Source organism: Grammomys surdaster, unplaced genomic scaffold (genome assembly GCF_004785775.1).
Source record: "Grammomys surdaster isolate TR1022 unplaced genomic scaffold, NIH_TR_1.0 135, whole genome shotgun sequence".
Lineage (NCBI taxonomy): Eukaryota > Metazoa > Chordata > Mammalia > Rodentia > Muridae > Grammomys > Grammomys surdaster.
In genome coordinates, this window is record NW_021604593.1 from 3,894,839 (window position 1) to 3,909,727 (window position 14,889).

Consider the following 14,889-nt stretch of genomic DNA (forward strand, 5'->3'; position numbering starts at 1 on the left):
CAAAGCTCAATTCCAAGTGGATTAAGGACCTCCACCTAAAGCCAACCACACTGAAACTAATAGAAGAGAAACTGGGGAAAAGCCTGGAACACATGGACACAGGAGAAAAGTTCCTGAACAGAACACCAATAGCCTGTGCTCTAAGACCAAGAATTGACAAATGGGACCTCATAAAACTGCAAAGCTTCTGTAAAGCAAAGGACACAGTCAATAGGACAGAGCGGCAACCAACAGACTGGGAAAAGATCTTCACCAACCCTACATCTGATAAAGGGCTAATATCCAAGGTATACAAAGAACTGAAGAAATTAGACTCTAGACGATCAAAGAACCCTATTTAAAAAATGGAGCACAGAGCTGAACAAAGAATTCTCAACTGAGGAAGCTCGAATGGTTGAGAAGCACCTAAAGAAGTGTTCAGCATCCCTAGTCATCAGGGAAATGCAAATGAAAACAACACTGAGATTCCACCTCACACTAGTCAGAATGGCTAAGATCAAAAACACAGGTGACAGCAGATGTTGGCGAGGATGTGGAGAAAGAGGAACACTCCTCCACTGTTGGTGGGATTGTAAACTGGTACAACCACTGTGGAAGTCAGTCTGGCAGTATCTCAGAAAATTGAACATAGTGTTACCTGAGGATCCAGCTATACCACTCCTGGGCATATACCCAAAAGATGTTTCAACATACAACAGGGACACATGCTCCACCATGTTCATAGCAGCCTTATTTATAATAGCCAGAAGTTGGAAAGAACCCAGATGCCCTTCAAGAGAAGAATGGATGCAGAAAATGTGGTTCATTTATACAATGGAGTACTACTCAGATATTAAAAACAATTAGTTCATGAAATTCCTAGGCAAATGGATGGAGCTGGAAAATACCATCTTGAGTGAGGTGACCCAATATCAAAAGAACATACATGGTATGCACTCACTGATAAGTGGATATTAGCCCAAAAGCTCACAATTTCTAAGAAACTACATATAGACCACGTAAAACTCACATAGAAGAAGGAAGACCAAAGTGTGGATGCTTTGGTCCTTTCTAGAAGGAGTATCAAAAGTTTCAACCAGAGCTCCCAAAGTCTAAACCACCAGCCTGAGAGCACAAAGGGAGGGACTCATGCACCTGTATAGGAAATTGAGGGTGACCTTGTTAGACTTCAGTGAAAGTGGAGGGCCATGGTCCCCGAAAGTTTGGGTCCCCAACTGTGTGGGAATTCGAGAGCAGGGAGATGGGACTGGGAGGATGTTTCAAGCACACCCTCACAAAAATTAGGAGGAGGGGGTATGGGATAAGGGGTTTGGGGGGAGAATGGGAGAGGAGATAACATTGAAAGGTAAATACGTATGATATCCAATAAAAAAAAACCACACAGATAAAGGGTCTAAAAAAAAAAAAAGAAAGAAAGGGAGAGAGTTTACTTATTTTAAAATTAATTTCAAAAGTTTCTAGGAGTTGCTAATTGGCTAAGATCCTATTTTAAGCTCTCCACAAAAGAAATTAAGTTTCTTTTCAATATTCTCAAGAGAGAGGTAAACCCTAATTTTCCTCAACAATTAATTGACAAAAGGGAGGTAATCTCACAAAAAGTAGAAGAAGCTATTACTAACCAATATATTATATAGTCTGACTAGTTGTCAGCGGTGCTATAACAGTCCTTTGACAAAAGATTATTAATATAGATTTATATATCCTTAAATAGGGTCTTCATGACTCTCTGAGTGTGGAAGGAGCGACTGTTGGCGCTTCTGCCCTGATTTTACAAGAACTCTGAAAAATTGGCTTTAAAAACAAAAGAGGGGGGGACGGTACCCCCTCAGAAGGAGTCCCCCTGAAATACTCTCCATCATGCCTTGTTCACTTTTACCTCTCTAAAGCTGAAAGCTCATGGCAAATCTGCTGCTGACTGCCTCTGGCACCACCAAGAACAACAAAACTTTGCCACAGATATGGGAAAGGACCCTCTTACCCTTAAAGGGAATGGCCCAGACCCAGTTCCCTTATGGGGCCGAGGACTGATATGCCTGTCCGATACCACAGAAGGCACAGCTAACCAGCTACCAAAAAGATTAATGAAAAAAATCGATACCCCCACAAAGCCAGGCCCAACCATAAATACGATGAATAACAATTTACATCCAGAGAAGAGAAATCTCCCTGAGAATCCCCTTCTTTTTCCTTTCCAGGTAAAAATGAATCACCCGTGATGTCTGCTGTTAGAAGTTCTAATCCAGATGCTGGCCTCCGAACTTATACTACTCAGACCTTTGAAGGGCCACTGACAAGAACATCAAACAGCTAGAGATTGACATCACTAATCTGAAGAAATCCCTCATTTCGCTGTCTGAAGAGACCTCCTAAAATCACAAAGATCCTTATTGGACTTGATTTACTCTAGTACAATAGGAAAGGCTGCATACTGCTCTTGACTGTGTACAACCCTCAAAGAAGAAGGTTGCCTTTACATAGACAAGACAAGGAGGCTTAAAGAGAGCATGAAATAGGTAGTGAAGGCCCTAAGAAAAATCAGAGAGAGAAAGAGACAGATGAATGCTGGTATAAGAATTGGTTTGCAGCCTCTCCAAGGTTGTCAACCCTATTTCCTTCCATCTTGGGACCATTATTTGGGTTCTTTTTGCTTTTTTCTGCTGGTCCCTGGCCCTCAAATAGGCAGACTAACTCTGTGATACAACAGATAAATAATTTGATAGCAAAACCTACTCAGATACATTATCATAAGTTAGCTATGGAGGACCATGAGACTCAAGATGTGGTTGTTACTTTATACAGGGTATTTCCAAAACTCATCTCCACCCAACCTAAAAGAGGGGACTTCTGCCCCTAGACCAAGCAGAGAGGGGTCACCCAGAACTCCCTCTAACAGGCGATCTGAATTCTTGCTTAGGCTGCGAGGCTAAGCACTGCAAGAGAATATAAATAAAAGATAAAAATATCTATCTGGGTTCCCTGAGTGACAAGCCTGACTGCATAGAGGGTTGATGTCAAAAGTATCCCCTCTCCAGGAAAAAGACATCGGGACGGGTATGGACCTCATGCCTCACTGGACAATGACAGGGGGCCAGGAACCATTACAAGGTCCCCTTCAAATACTGGAGGTCAGGCCTCTATCCCCGCCTTCGCAAGTTTAGAATTGCCACAGCCCTTCTGTACTTAGAGAAGGGAGGAGATGTCAGGGGCAGCCCTGCTTACACACCGTAGGCCTAAAATCAGCCATAGGCCTAAAATCAGCAATAGGCCTGTCATACATGTATACTAACACCAAGTCTTGGGTCTCAGTGGAAAAACATTGAAACAGATGGCTATAAGTTAATGTCAACAGGCAGCTTTTGTGGAAATTTATAAGCCTGAGTAGTCATAGACCTTGTAAATAGGTAGCCTTGGCAGACAATACCAACTTAGATAAGGACAAACGAGTCATAGGCAGAGTCATAGTGAATTGTCCCCTGAACCTTCAGCTACCGGATACCCGGTTCTGAAGATATCTGTATTCCCCCTGAACACCCACACTCCAGTGTCATTCCCTTCCCTACATCCTGCCTTTCTGTGTTTATAACCCCTGTGTGAATTAATTATGATTTGAGAAAAAAAAAAGAAAGTTATCCTGATTAGGACCTTACTTCACTTACTTCATAGTAGAAAGAGAAGTAACAAAGTTATAAGCCAATGTTCTCACAGGATAACTTTCTCTTTTCCCAAACCTAAAGCACCACTGTCCTGCAGGGACTATGCACTTACCTCTCAAATGAGATTAAATGATGCTTATGGGTTGTGATGGTTTGAATATGCTTGGCCCAGGGAATGACACTATTAGGAGGTGTGACCTTATTAGAGTAGGTGTGTCACTGTGTACTTAAATTAAAGGTGTGCTTTAATTCCCTAATCCTAGCTGTTGGAAGCCAGTCTTCTAGTGGCCTTCAGGTGAAGATGCAGAACTCTTACCTTCTCCTGAACCATGCCTGGACACTGCCATGCTCCCACCTTGATGATAACAGACTGAACCTCTGAACCTGTAAGCTAGCCCCAACTAAATGTCCTAATAAGAGTTTCCTTGGTCATGGTGTCTGTTCACAGTAGGAAAACCTTAACTAAAACATGGATTTTGCTAGATGTTCAGCAAATCAGTAGCAAAATGAGAATGATCATCCACGCTGTCACATCCTACATCAAGTTCTGCCTACATTAAGCATTACAACAGGCATGCCAGAATCCCAAGCACCATGGGGCCATTTCTTTGTGGAACTGATACAGACAGACATGGAAGGGGTAAACAGAGCATCTTCAAGCACTTTAGGACTCATCAGTAGTGTTAGCTACTTGGTTCTTTCAGGACTGGCTTTATGATTCAGGACTGGCTTAGGTATCTTAGCTTTGGGTCCTAGCAACCCAGGAGGACACATCATAGCATGTTCCCAGCTCTCCTTGATGGAGAAAGTTTCCTTCATCACCCACATGCAGAGAAGGGAGAAAAACTTCTTTTCAAGTTCCACTTGAAAGTAAATGGAAAATCACACTGTAAGCCTGTTTCCAGGCCAATAGTGGGGAAGGCAGGGGAAGTAGGAAAGGTTAGGGGAGAGTGAGGAGGAAGCAAGAGAAGAGAAACCCTAATGTCACATTACATGTCAAGGGTCAGAATGAAGTATGCCTCCCAGATGTACAGAATAAAACTTCTATTCAGTCACTCTTTAAAATATTTGAAAACAAATACTGGACTCCACAGCAGCCTACCCAAAGCAGGCACAAATCCCATTAGCAGGGCTGTTTTGGAAAAGTAGCAGAACAACAGAAACCCTCTGCGAACCTCATTAACTCACTCCAAAGCTGCTCACTAAGGAAAATGTCAAGTTACTTGCCAACTCATGAAAGGATGCTAACAGGAGGATGAGGCCAGCAACAAGGGACGGCGGCGGGACACTGTCCCCGGAGGCCTGCAAAGGTTCCAAGGGAGTCGATGACATCTGCTGTCTTGACCTCACGGAGACAAAGTCTTTGTCGGAAAATGGCAACAGTCTTCAAGTCTACATTTTCTTCCTAAGGCCTGAGAGACGCTGTGAAGACATTAAATACTTCTCTTCATGAAAGGAAAGCAATATGGTACAGCGACAGGGCAAAAATGGCTGTCATCTGAATATTTACAACAAAAGTGAATAGGTGAAGTGGAAGTACCACCAGGATCCACGTCCACGATGAGCCGGCTTGGGCTTGTGCCATACCTGGTGTGCTGTGCCCAGTGTGCCATGCCCGATGCTTTGGCAGGGAGGGAGGACCCCTTTCTTTATTCTCACCTGTGGGGCTTTATTCTTGAGACAGGGTCTCCTGTAGCCAAGGCTGGCCTCAAACTTCCTCTGCACCTGAGGATGTGCTTGAACTTCTGATTTTCCTGCTTCCAGCTCTACATGTGATATGCATGCATGACTCCATACTTATTTTATGAGGTGCTAGAGGATGAACCCAGGACAGCACTTGTGCTAGATGAGCTGACCGAGCTACATAGCCAACACATTGCTGCATGGCTTCCTTCCTTCTGAGAGTCATTTTTATGGAAGCACTTAACAATGCTAACCTTACCTCCCTCAGGGACATTTTTTGCTAAGATTTTCAAATACCATACCTTCCTACTATTTTGCCCCATGTTCTCTAGATATGCTTTTGTGTTGCCCTTTGTCACCCTCCTTTTCTTAGTGATCCCTGGGATGTGTCTGGGCTTTTTCTCATTGCTGTGTTCACTGTCCTTTGGTGTCTGTTCCTACAAGTGCAGTTGCTATCCGCACACACAGTTCTATTTCCCCCTTAGCTACAGACCTGCCTAACACCACTGCCTTAGGCATCTCTGCATCTGGTGCTGTTGTTTTTCATATTTTTAAACTTCTCCTCTAAGGTCCCTGTGCTCTTGTCATTTCTGCTTCCACCGGTGGCCCACCTGTATTAATTAGTAGGAGCGTGGACAACATTCTTAACACCTTCTCGATTATTCTCCATCCCCGCTCACTCTTCACACACTGTTTTGTGCTTCTATATAATCACTGAATCTATCCTTCTAGCCTTGTCCATTTGCTACCCTTCTACTTCCAACTCTTGGGAAGGGATTGGTGGTTAAGAGATCCTTGAGGCTGCTCCAGGTCTACCTCACAAAGACTATGGAAATGGTCATTTGTTTGGTTTATGCTTCAGTTTTCTCATCATTAAAAGTATTACAATATATCAAATCCCAAAGAGTTCTGACAATTTATGCCAATTCATGTGATGGCTTAGAGGAAATCCCAGGACATGGGCCATCCAGGATACAAAGTGACTATTACCTGTAATGAGTGTGATTATTACAGCTATTGCTTCTGTCTTATCAGCTGGACTTGTCCTCTAATTCAGTCCCTCATAGCCACCGGTGTTTTTCTCTGGCCAGATCTACATAAGAGCATCCATTTCTAAAGGAAAATCCTATGGTCACTCCACCTTGCCTGCTCAGTTTCTGATAGGATAAAGCCAAGAGGACCTTTAGTACTCCTGCTTTCCCATCTGCTCTCCACTGGCTATTTCTATCTGTACTGTGGACACAGAGATAAAAACCAAGTCACGTTCACACCTGTAGCCCCAGCATATGGGAGACTGAGACAGGAGGATTGTGAGTCTGAGGTAAGCATGAGCTGCATCGTGAGATTCTGTCCCCAATATAAATAATAAATAAAGAGAAACAAAATCTTCTTCTCTACTCCCAACAAACCTCTCTTGTAAAGGCTGTAGAAACAGAAAACATACTTGTTATTCAATAAGTCCTAAAACAAAATGTAATGTGGTTTATCACAGGAGATTTCAAAGAAAGAAATCTCGATCTTCGTATAACCACAGTATCCCCTTTATCTGCTTGTCTTCAAGATAAACAGCTATCTCCAAGGTAGGAGGGAGACAGCACTCTGCAAAGTCCATCCCACTTTAAGCAGAAACCAAAGGAACTGTTGGTTAATTGTCTTTGTGCAGGAGAGAAGAGTTCTCAGACCTCTGGGATAGAAGTGGGTTTTACAGTTTTGAGAAAGGCCCCTGATGACCTTAAATTCCTACAAAACCATAGAAACCTTGCAATTGGCATTTCAAAGAGGTTGTACTTTCAATTTTTGAGAAAGACATTCCCAAGTCAGAACTGACAAAGGCCACTTGGTTTTTATATGCAGTTCAAAGGTAAGAGAACACACTGGCTTTTGGTGGTAAAAATTTCTGAGAAAAATAAAATCTCTTCCACTCATTTCAGAAGGGAGAATTTACCCTCTTGCCCTTAACATGTGTTTTTATTCATATTCACGGTGGCTAGTTTATGAGCCACCATGTCTAAGCATATTTTCTCTTCCCTACATAACACACAGAACAGATCCCTACAAGTTGTCCAGTATTTACTGATTGCCAACCAAGTACTGGACACAGCTGCATTGCTGTTTATTAACTGATGTTACTTATTGAATGTTACTTATTGAATAAAACTTTCAGTCTAGTGAAAAAGCTGGATAAATAATGTGGAGGGAAAGGCCTGAGTAAAATAACAGAAGGCAAACGGGCCCTCAGTGCAAGTCTATTCCAGAATATATCCCCAAACAGAAGACAAAGGCTCTCTTCTAGTGAGTAGGTGGTGGAAGGCTATGGCTGAGCATCGTCAATCAGAATAGACTGCAATCAGATAGCACACTGTAAGCCCAGCCTCTGACTATTAACAAGTACATACATCTTAAGTACATCTTAAGATGGTTATTGCATAATGGGAACTGCATTATAGTTTGTAGCTGAACCTGTTGAACAGACACTGTGTCTGTTGCTGCCTGCTGTATTTATTTCTTTATTGGTTCCTTCAGAATTTGTGATGTGTTTTCCTCATATTTGCCTCCTCCTCTCAGATCCATCATTCCTCTTCCAGTTACCCACCCAACTTTGTGTCCATCCCCACCTCCCACTCAAGTTCAGTTTGTGCTGCCCACATACTCTTAGACATGGGGTTTTTCACCGGACCGTTAGTGACGTAGAGGGAAAATGCAAACTGACTCTCCCTCTCCCAGCAGCTCTCAATTGTCAACAGCTCCTCAGTTGCAGGAGGAGCTTTGTGCCCACCTCTCCTCTCCACAACACGGTGTGGTGTGGCGTGAGTTTGCCCAGGTTCTGTGTCTGCTGCCACAACTGCTATAGGCACATATGTGCAGGTGCCCTGCTATGTCCAGAGGACACCCTTTCCTCGTGTCACTCAGCAACTCGATTTCATATGCCCTATCAGCTCCCTTTCCCACAGTGATCCCTAGCTTTGGGAGGAAGGGGTTTGATATAGTTAGGGTTAGGGTTAGGGTTCGGGTTCGGGTTTGGGTTCGGGTTAGGGTTTGGGTTCGGGTTCGGGTTAGGGTTAGGGTTACGGTTAGGGTTAGGGTTAGGGTTCGGGTTCGGGTTCGGGTTCGGGTTCGTGTTCGGGTTCGGGTTCGGGTTCGGGTTTGTGTTCGGTTAGGATTAGGGTTGGTTTTAGGATTAGGGTATGTTAAGCTTATATCTTTTACAGTTAAGGTTCTCAATTCCTCAGTCTCTTAATCTCTATACTTTAACCAGTTTGGGTCTTTGTGATAATCGCCATCTCTACTACAGGTAGAGACTTCTCTGGTGAGAGTTGGGAGACAGACTTGTCTTTGGTCATAAAAATAAATCATTGGGAATATGCTTAATACTGGGCATAGATCTAATGGGATCATAGAAATGAGAGAATGTATTTAATCTACTGTAATACGAATCACGAGGGATAAACCAAAACTGTCTAGGAGTGACTGATTCTTATAAAAGGAGTTAATCTATCTTTGAACACTTTTGATATTCTTATACCTACTTGTCCTTGAGTGCTTGATCTCTGGATCTCATTATTGCTATTTGGCTATAAATTTGTCTTCTGAAATGACACAAGGGAAGAAATAGCAAATGAGAAGGAAGGCATTGGAATCCTACCTACAGTTGGGAGCTAAGGCTCAATGCTTTCTGTATATTTTTTTATAAATGTTTTGTTGTGTGTTTAGTCACTTTATAATTTGCTTAGAGTTCTCTAGGGGAAAAATACAGAATCTGTCGCACAAATGCAGACATGAATACATTCCTTTTAAGATCTGGTTCATACAGTTTTCGAAGCCAAGAAGTCCCATAGTCACTCATCAGATGTCTGGTATATTCATTAGCCTCTAGTCCAAAGGCCTGAGAAGTGGAGGGAAGAGGACTATGTCAGAAGGGCCTTTGTAAATTGAAAGCTGTGAAGCAGGAATTCTCATGGCTGAAGGCAGGCAAAGACCAGCTTAGCTCTAACAGGGTCAATTCATCCTTGTGGTTCCTTCAGGACTTGAAAAAATGGGGTGAAATAAATGTCTTTGCATCCATGTGATTCTTCTAAGCACAGTGAAGATGACTCAAAATAATACCTGAAAAATTATTACAGAAAAATGTTTAATGAAATTACCTAATGACAATTCTCAACATTAATGTTAACAAGATGATATGTTTATCAATAGGAAGAATTCTATCTCTTCATAGGCTAACCTTTGCACATAGTGGAAATTAAATGATCTGGCTTTCTCTGAGCAGGTGATAGATTGTTGTGAGTGGAGGATTTACTTAAAAATTCCTTTTGGGGGAAGTCTTAATTCCATAGTCATTGTTATATTCTTACTTATAAAGTCAAACTCTTTATCTGATACTTTCTGGGTAAGATTGATTTGTCTTAAAAGCAGGCTTTGCAACAGTGTACTAAGGAAGTCACACAGAAATCTCTTCAAAGTCTAAATAGTGGACATTTCACAGTCAGGTGTCCATTTATTAGAATTTGGTATTCCCTGTCTCAAAAGGTGAAATGAATATTATATTAAAAATGCATTCTGTAGAATAGAAATAGTCAAAATAGTAGGTTAACTTCCCTGTGTCCTCTCTGGGTTTACTCAGTTAAAATAGCTGAGGTGATTCTGTGTGTGATTCTGTGTGTCTTCACAAGCCCTGCCCAGATAGTTCATATCTGCTGACCCAAGAAAGCACCGATCCAGGCTCCTGTCTTTTCCATCTGTGTATTCCATAACTCCCTTTGCTTCAGGCTCACTCTCTTATAGTCCTGTGTCCTGGGTAGTTCATCTGTGCTGACAATATCTGCAGGGTTTGATCAATGGACCATACTAATTAGGAATTAAAAGGGATGAAGTCAGGATAATTCTGGCTAATGCTATTCCATCAAAGTCATCAAGGCCTAACAGCATCCTTTAGCTGAATGTATCACTTGTCAGTTGGACCTTTCCACACACTTTCTTTGATGCAGTTTTTCTCCTTTCTGCCCCAAATTCTGATATTGGACTCATCACCCATGCTGCTGATAGTTCAAGGAAGCTGCCCTATCCCACCTGTTCCTCGTCTGTATCCTATTCATGACATGCATGAATTGTTGCCCATCTTAAGTGTAGAGTCTTATCTCAGGATCTTAAATTACAAATTTCATATTTCCAAGGCCTACTAAATAAATATAGAATGAGAGAATGAATAGGAAACAGTAACCTCCTCAAAGAATACCAACCATTCACACCTTAGTAACCCTAGATTTATTAAGTCAGTTCTCTAACTAATTTGAAAGTAGAATATATAAAAAATAAAAATAAAAAAAAGAAAGTAGAATATAGAAATATGGGCCATGCACTTGAAACAAGATCCAGAGCAGAGGTTTTGGGAAATATTGGTCTGAGTATAATCCTGGTGTCTAGGAGCTGGGCACAGTGACTGCACAATAACTATCATTTTATTGTCTCCCCTAGTTCTGGACTCCAGAAACATCTCTGCACATTAATTTTTATGTAAGCAATCACAACCAGACAACAAGAAATGTCTGTTTATATTGAGATTATTCTGGTTGGACATCCTCTGTGGCTTTAGGTTTCTTTTTAAGAATGACTAAATTTATTGATCAGACTATCAAAGTGCACAACACTGGAAAGTCTCTTGTGATAAGTTTTCATCTGCAGCTGTCTTAGTCTCTGTTCTATTCTTGTGAAGAGACACCCTGACCATAGTAACTCTTGTAAAAGAAACCATTTAATTAGGGCCTTGCTTACTATTTCAGAGGGAAGTCCATTATCAGCATGGCAGGGGAACTTGGTGGCAGGCATGGCAGGCGTAGTGCTGGAGACATATTTGAGAACTATATCCTGAACTTCAGGCAGAGAAAGCGAAGCTGAGTCTGATATGGACTTTTTGAAACCGCAAAGAGCACCCCCAGTGATACACTTACTTCAACAGGACACACCTCCTAATCCTCCTAATCCTATCAAACAGTTCCACTCCCTGGTATAGGCTTATGTTTTTCAAAACCTACTTTAATAAGTGTTCTTAAATGTTTTAACCTCCCTTCTAGCCCACCACTCACCAGAGGTAGTGGAAAAAAATGTTAATAGGGTAAAGGAGGATGCAGACCTATTTAGAAATACTTCTTTTGAACAATTCCAATCTTTCATTGTTAGGATATCAGCAGTTCAGTTCACACAAGTCAGTGACAGTAGCTCAATCCACTTGTAAATGGTATTATGAATCAGAAGCAGCAATTCAATCCAGAAGAAACTGTGAGGCACTGCCAATCAGCCTGAGTCTGCCGAAGCATCAAGAAGCAGCTGAAATATCACCAGAAGTTCTTTGGTGCATTTCTCTGTACAAAGTCACGACAAACGATTATCAGCAAAGAAGGTAAGGTGAGCCAATGCCACAACATCACCAGCAGAGACCAGCATCAGTAAAGCCCAACAAACCAGCAAAGAGTGGCAAGGTGAACCAATGCCACAACATCGGCCACTGTAATACTTATACCCTTCTTATACCCAGTTATACTTATACCCTTTCCAAACATCATGTGTTTTCTCAAGTATCCACTCTAGCAAAACATGACATACCCCTTTTCCAGGCAGCTTCCAAAAAACTACCAAGTGTCTGTTCTCAGCAAAACATCTCATAAGACAGTTTCCAGGAAAAAAAAAAAATCACATGGCACAACTGAATCTCCAACAAAATCAGAAAATTCTGCTTTACCATGGTGATTAAGAATGCAAATGCATGAAGTTATGGCCCCATTCTTATTCAAACCATCACAGCAGCCTGATATTGTGTATCCACACCTGCTTCCCTCATCAATTCTTCCGTCCAAGGTTCTCTCCACGAATCTTCATTCAGTTTTTCAGATTTCTATTTTGCATCATCACATGTCAAGTTCTGTTGAGTCGAGAAGTAATACTTCACATAGCTACTCCTGTCAACAGCTGCAGGTGTGTTCCAGTCATTTAAGATCATACCCTGGATTCCATGCCCCTATTTCCTCTCAAATCAGGCTCTGCAAGACATGTCTATGAGAACATTCTCTTATTGTCTTGGGCTGCCATATTCAAGGGCTCAGAATTAGAACTCTAACCAGCATCTTCAACCTTCACAACAATCAATATAACTCCCAAACAGAACTGAAGAGATGGCTCAGCAGTTAAAGAGCATTAGCTTCTCTTATGGAGGACATGGGTTTGATTCCCAACATCCCCATAGAGATCCACAACCTCTTGTAAATCTAGTTCCAGGGAATCCCACATGTAAGTGGTGCATAGTAATCCATACAGCCCAAACACCCAAATTAGAAACAACCCCTCAATGGATCTTTAACTGTGTGCTGTCCATCTTGCTAAAAAGGATGCAAAGGAGTATTTTTTTATAAGCATAATACTCCTACTAAAGAGAGTGAGGGCTTTCACTTGGTCACAGATATGAAATGTAACCCTGTTAAATTATTTTAATTCCAGAGTAATAATTTTTATATCTGGACCAAAGGTCTTATGCTTGGGATTCTACAGTGATTTTTTTTTTGTACTTGAGTTATCAAATATCAACAGATTCTACATTCTCAAAGCAGAAATGTCAGTTAAAACTAAACCAAATCCACAATATTCGCTGTATTTGTGACACAAACTCTAGGCAGAAATGAGCTGAGGAAATTTGCCATGTGCAACATTGCAAAGCCCATATGAATAAAATGTGAAAGTGAGTGTTTACTCTGACCTCACTGAGAGCCTGCTGGGATACTTTAGATACTGCTAAATGTAAAGTATCAGGTTTTGAAGTTTCAATCATAAGAAATACTGGCCAAAATCTGTAGAAACAGGTTTCACATTTTGTTGCCCATGTTATATCAGTTTTCTTTCCCATTGTATTGCTCATCCCAGGTCATTAGTCTCCTGTGGGAAGTCTCGTGGTCACTTCAAACCCAGCATGTCATAGCTACAGAGATCTAATCAGTATCCCTGACTATGCCTCTTCTTGGTTATCTTAGTGATTTATCTTTTACAATTTATTTATTTATTTATTTACATCCCAAACACTGGCCCTCCTCACAGAGTCCCTCCCCAACCCTCCTCTTCTCCTCTAATTGATCTTTAAGATCCCTGACTGACTCCTAGTAATGGGGAATACAGAGTCTCAACTGGCAATCTCTAGTCACAAGGCTAGGTTACCAGGGGGTTGGGTTGAATTCAACTGAGTTGATGACCAAGGAGTTTCCATGAAAATTCCCAAACAACCCAGGCCATTGCCAAGACAAAGTGTCTCTCTTCGTAAACTGACAGTGGGGCCCCCTTTATTGAGAGCAACCCACACACAACCCATTGGACATGAAGAAATCAAGCTGAAGTCTACATGGAGATTTCATCTTATGTCTAGTTTCTTTGATGTGGGGAGGTACTTTCCTAGCAGATGGGAGCAATGAAGAGACCCACAGCCAGACATTATGGAGAGAAAGAGTCTAAATTGGAGGTCTCTATTAACTCCTTCCCTGTCAAAGCTCAGGGAACCCAGAGGAAGAGGAGACAGAAAGATCATAAGAGTAAGAAGGGGTGGAGGACAGCAAGAGAACAAGGCCCTCTGAATCAACTAAGCAAGTTTACAGACTGAAGCAGCAAGCACAGGGCCTACATGGGTCTATGCCAGTTCCTTAGCATGTATATTGTAACTATTAGCTCAGTATTTTTATTGGACTCCTGATTGTGAGAATGAGTGAATCTCTGACTCTTGTACCTGACCTTGAGACTCTTTTCCTCCTGTTGGGTTGCCATGCCCAACTTCATTATGAGAGTTTTTGCTTTGTTTTATATTTAATTTTGTCATGTTTCATTGTTAGTCTCTTATAGGTGTTGTGTAATAAAATGGAGTGGACCTAGCGGGGAATGGAGGTGGGTAGGAACTGGGAACAAAAGAAGGAGGGGAATCTATAATCAGGATACACTCTATGAGAAAATAATCTATTTTCAATGAAAAGGAAAAAAAGGAAGAAGAAAAAAATTTTAATTCCTTGAGACACACAATTATGTAATGTAGTTTGAGCATAATTATTCACCACTATCTCGCTCCAACTCCTCAGAGTGCCGCAACCCATCTGCTTACCGAATTCATGTCACCTATTATTGTTATTAATAAATCCCTTCATTCAATTAGTGTTGGCTAATATGTGGGTAGCTGTGGAGCCATATATTGTGTATTGAATAACCTATCCATGCCAACATCTCTAAAGGAATGTGACTCACTACAGCATACTAGGCATTTTGGCCAGTTATGACTCTCTGCATTAACCATTACCCACTGCAAAAAGAGGCTTCTCTGACCAAAGTTAAGAGTGGCATGAATTTATATGTACAAGTAAATATTTAGAAGGTGGTTTGATAGTATTTGTGACACATCGTTTTTTTTTATTGGATGTTTTATTTACATTTCCTATGTTGTCCCCTTACCCCATCCCCCACTCAACCAGGAACCCCCAATCCCCTCACACCTCCTCCTTCTTCTCTGTGGATGTAACCTCTATCTACCCCCCCACTCCCA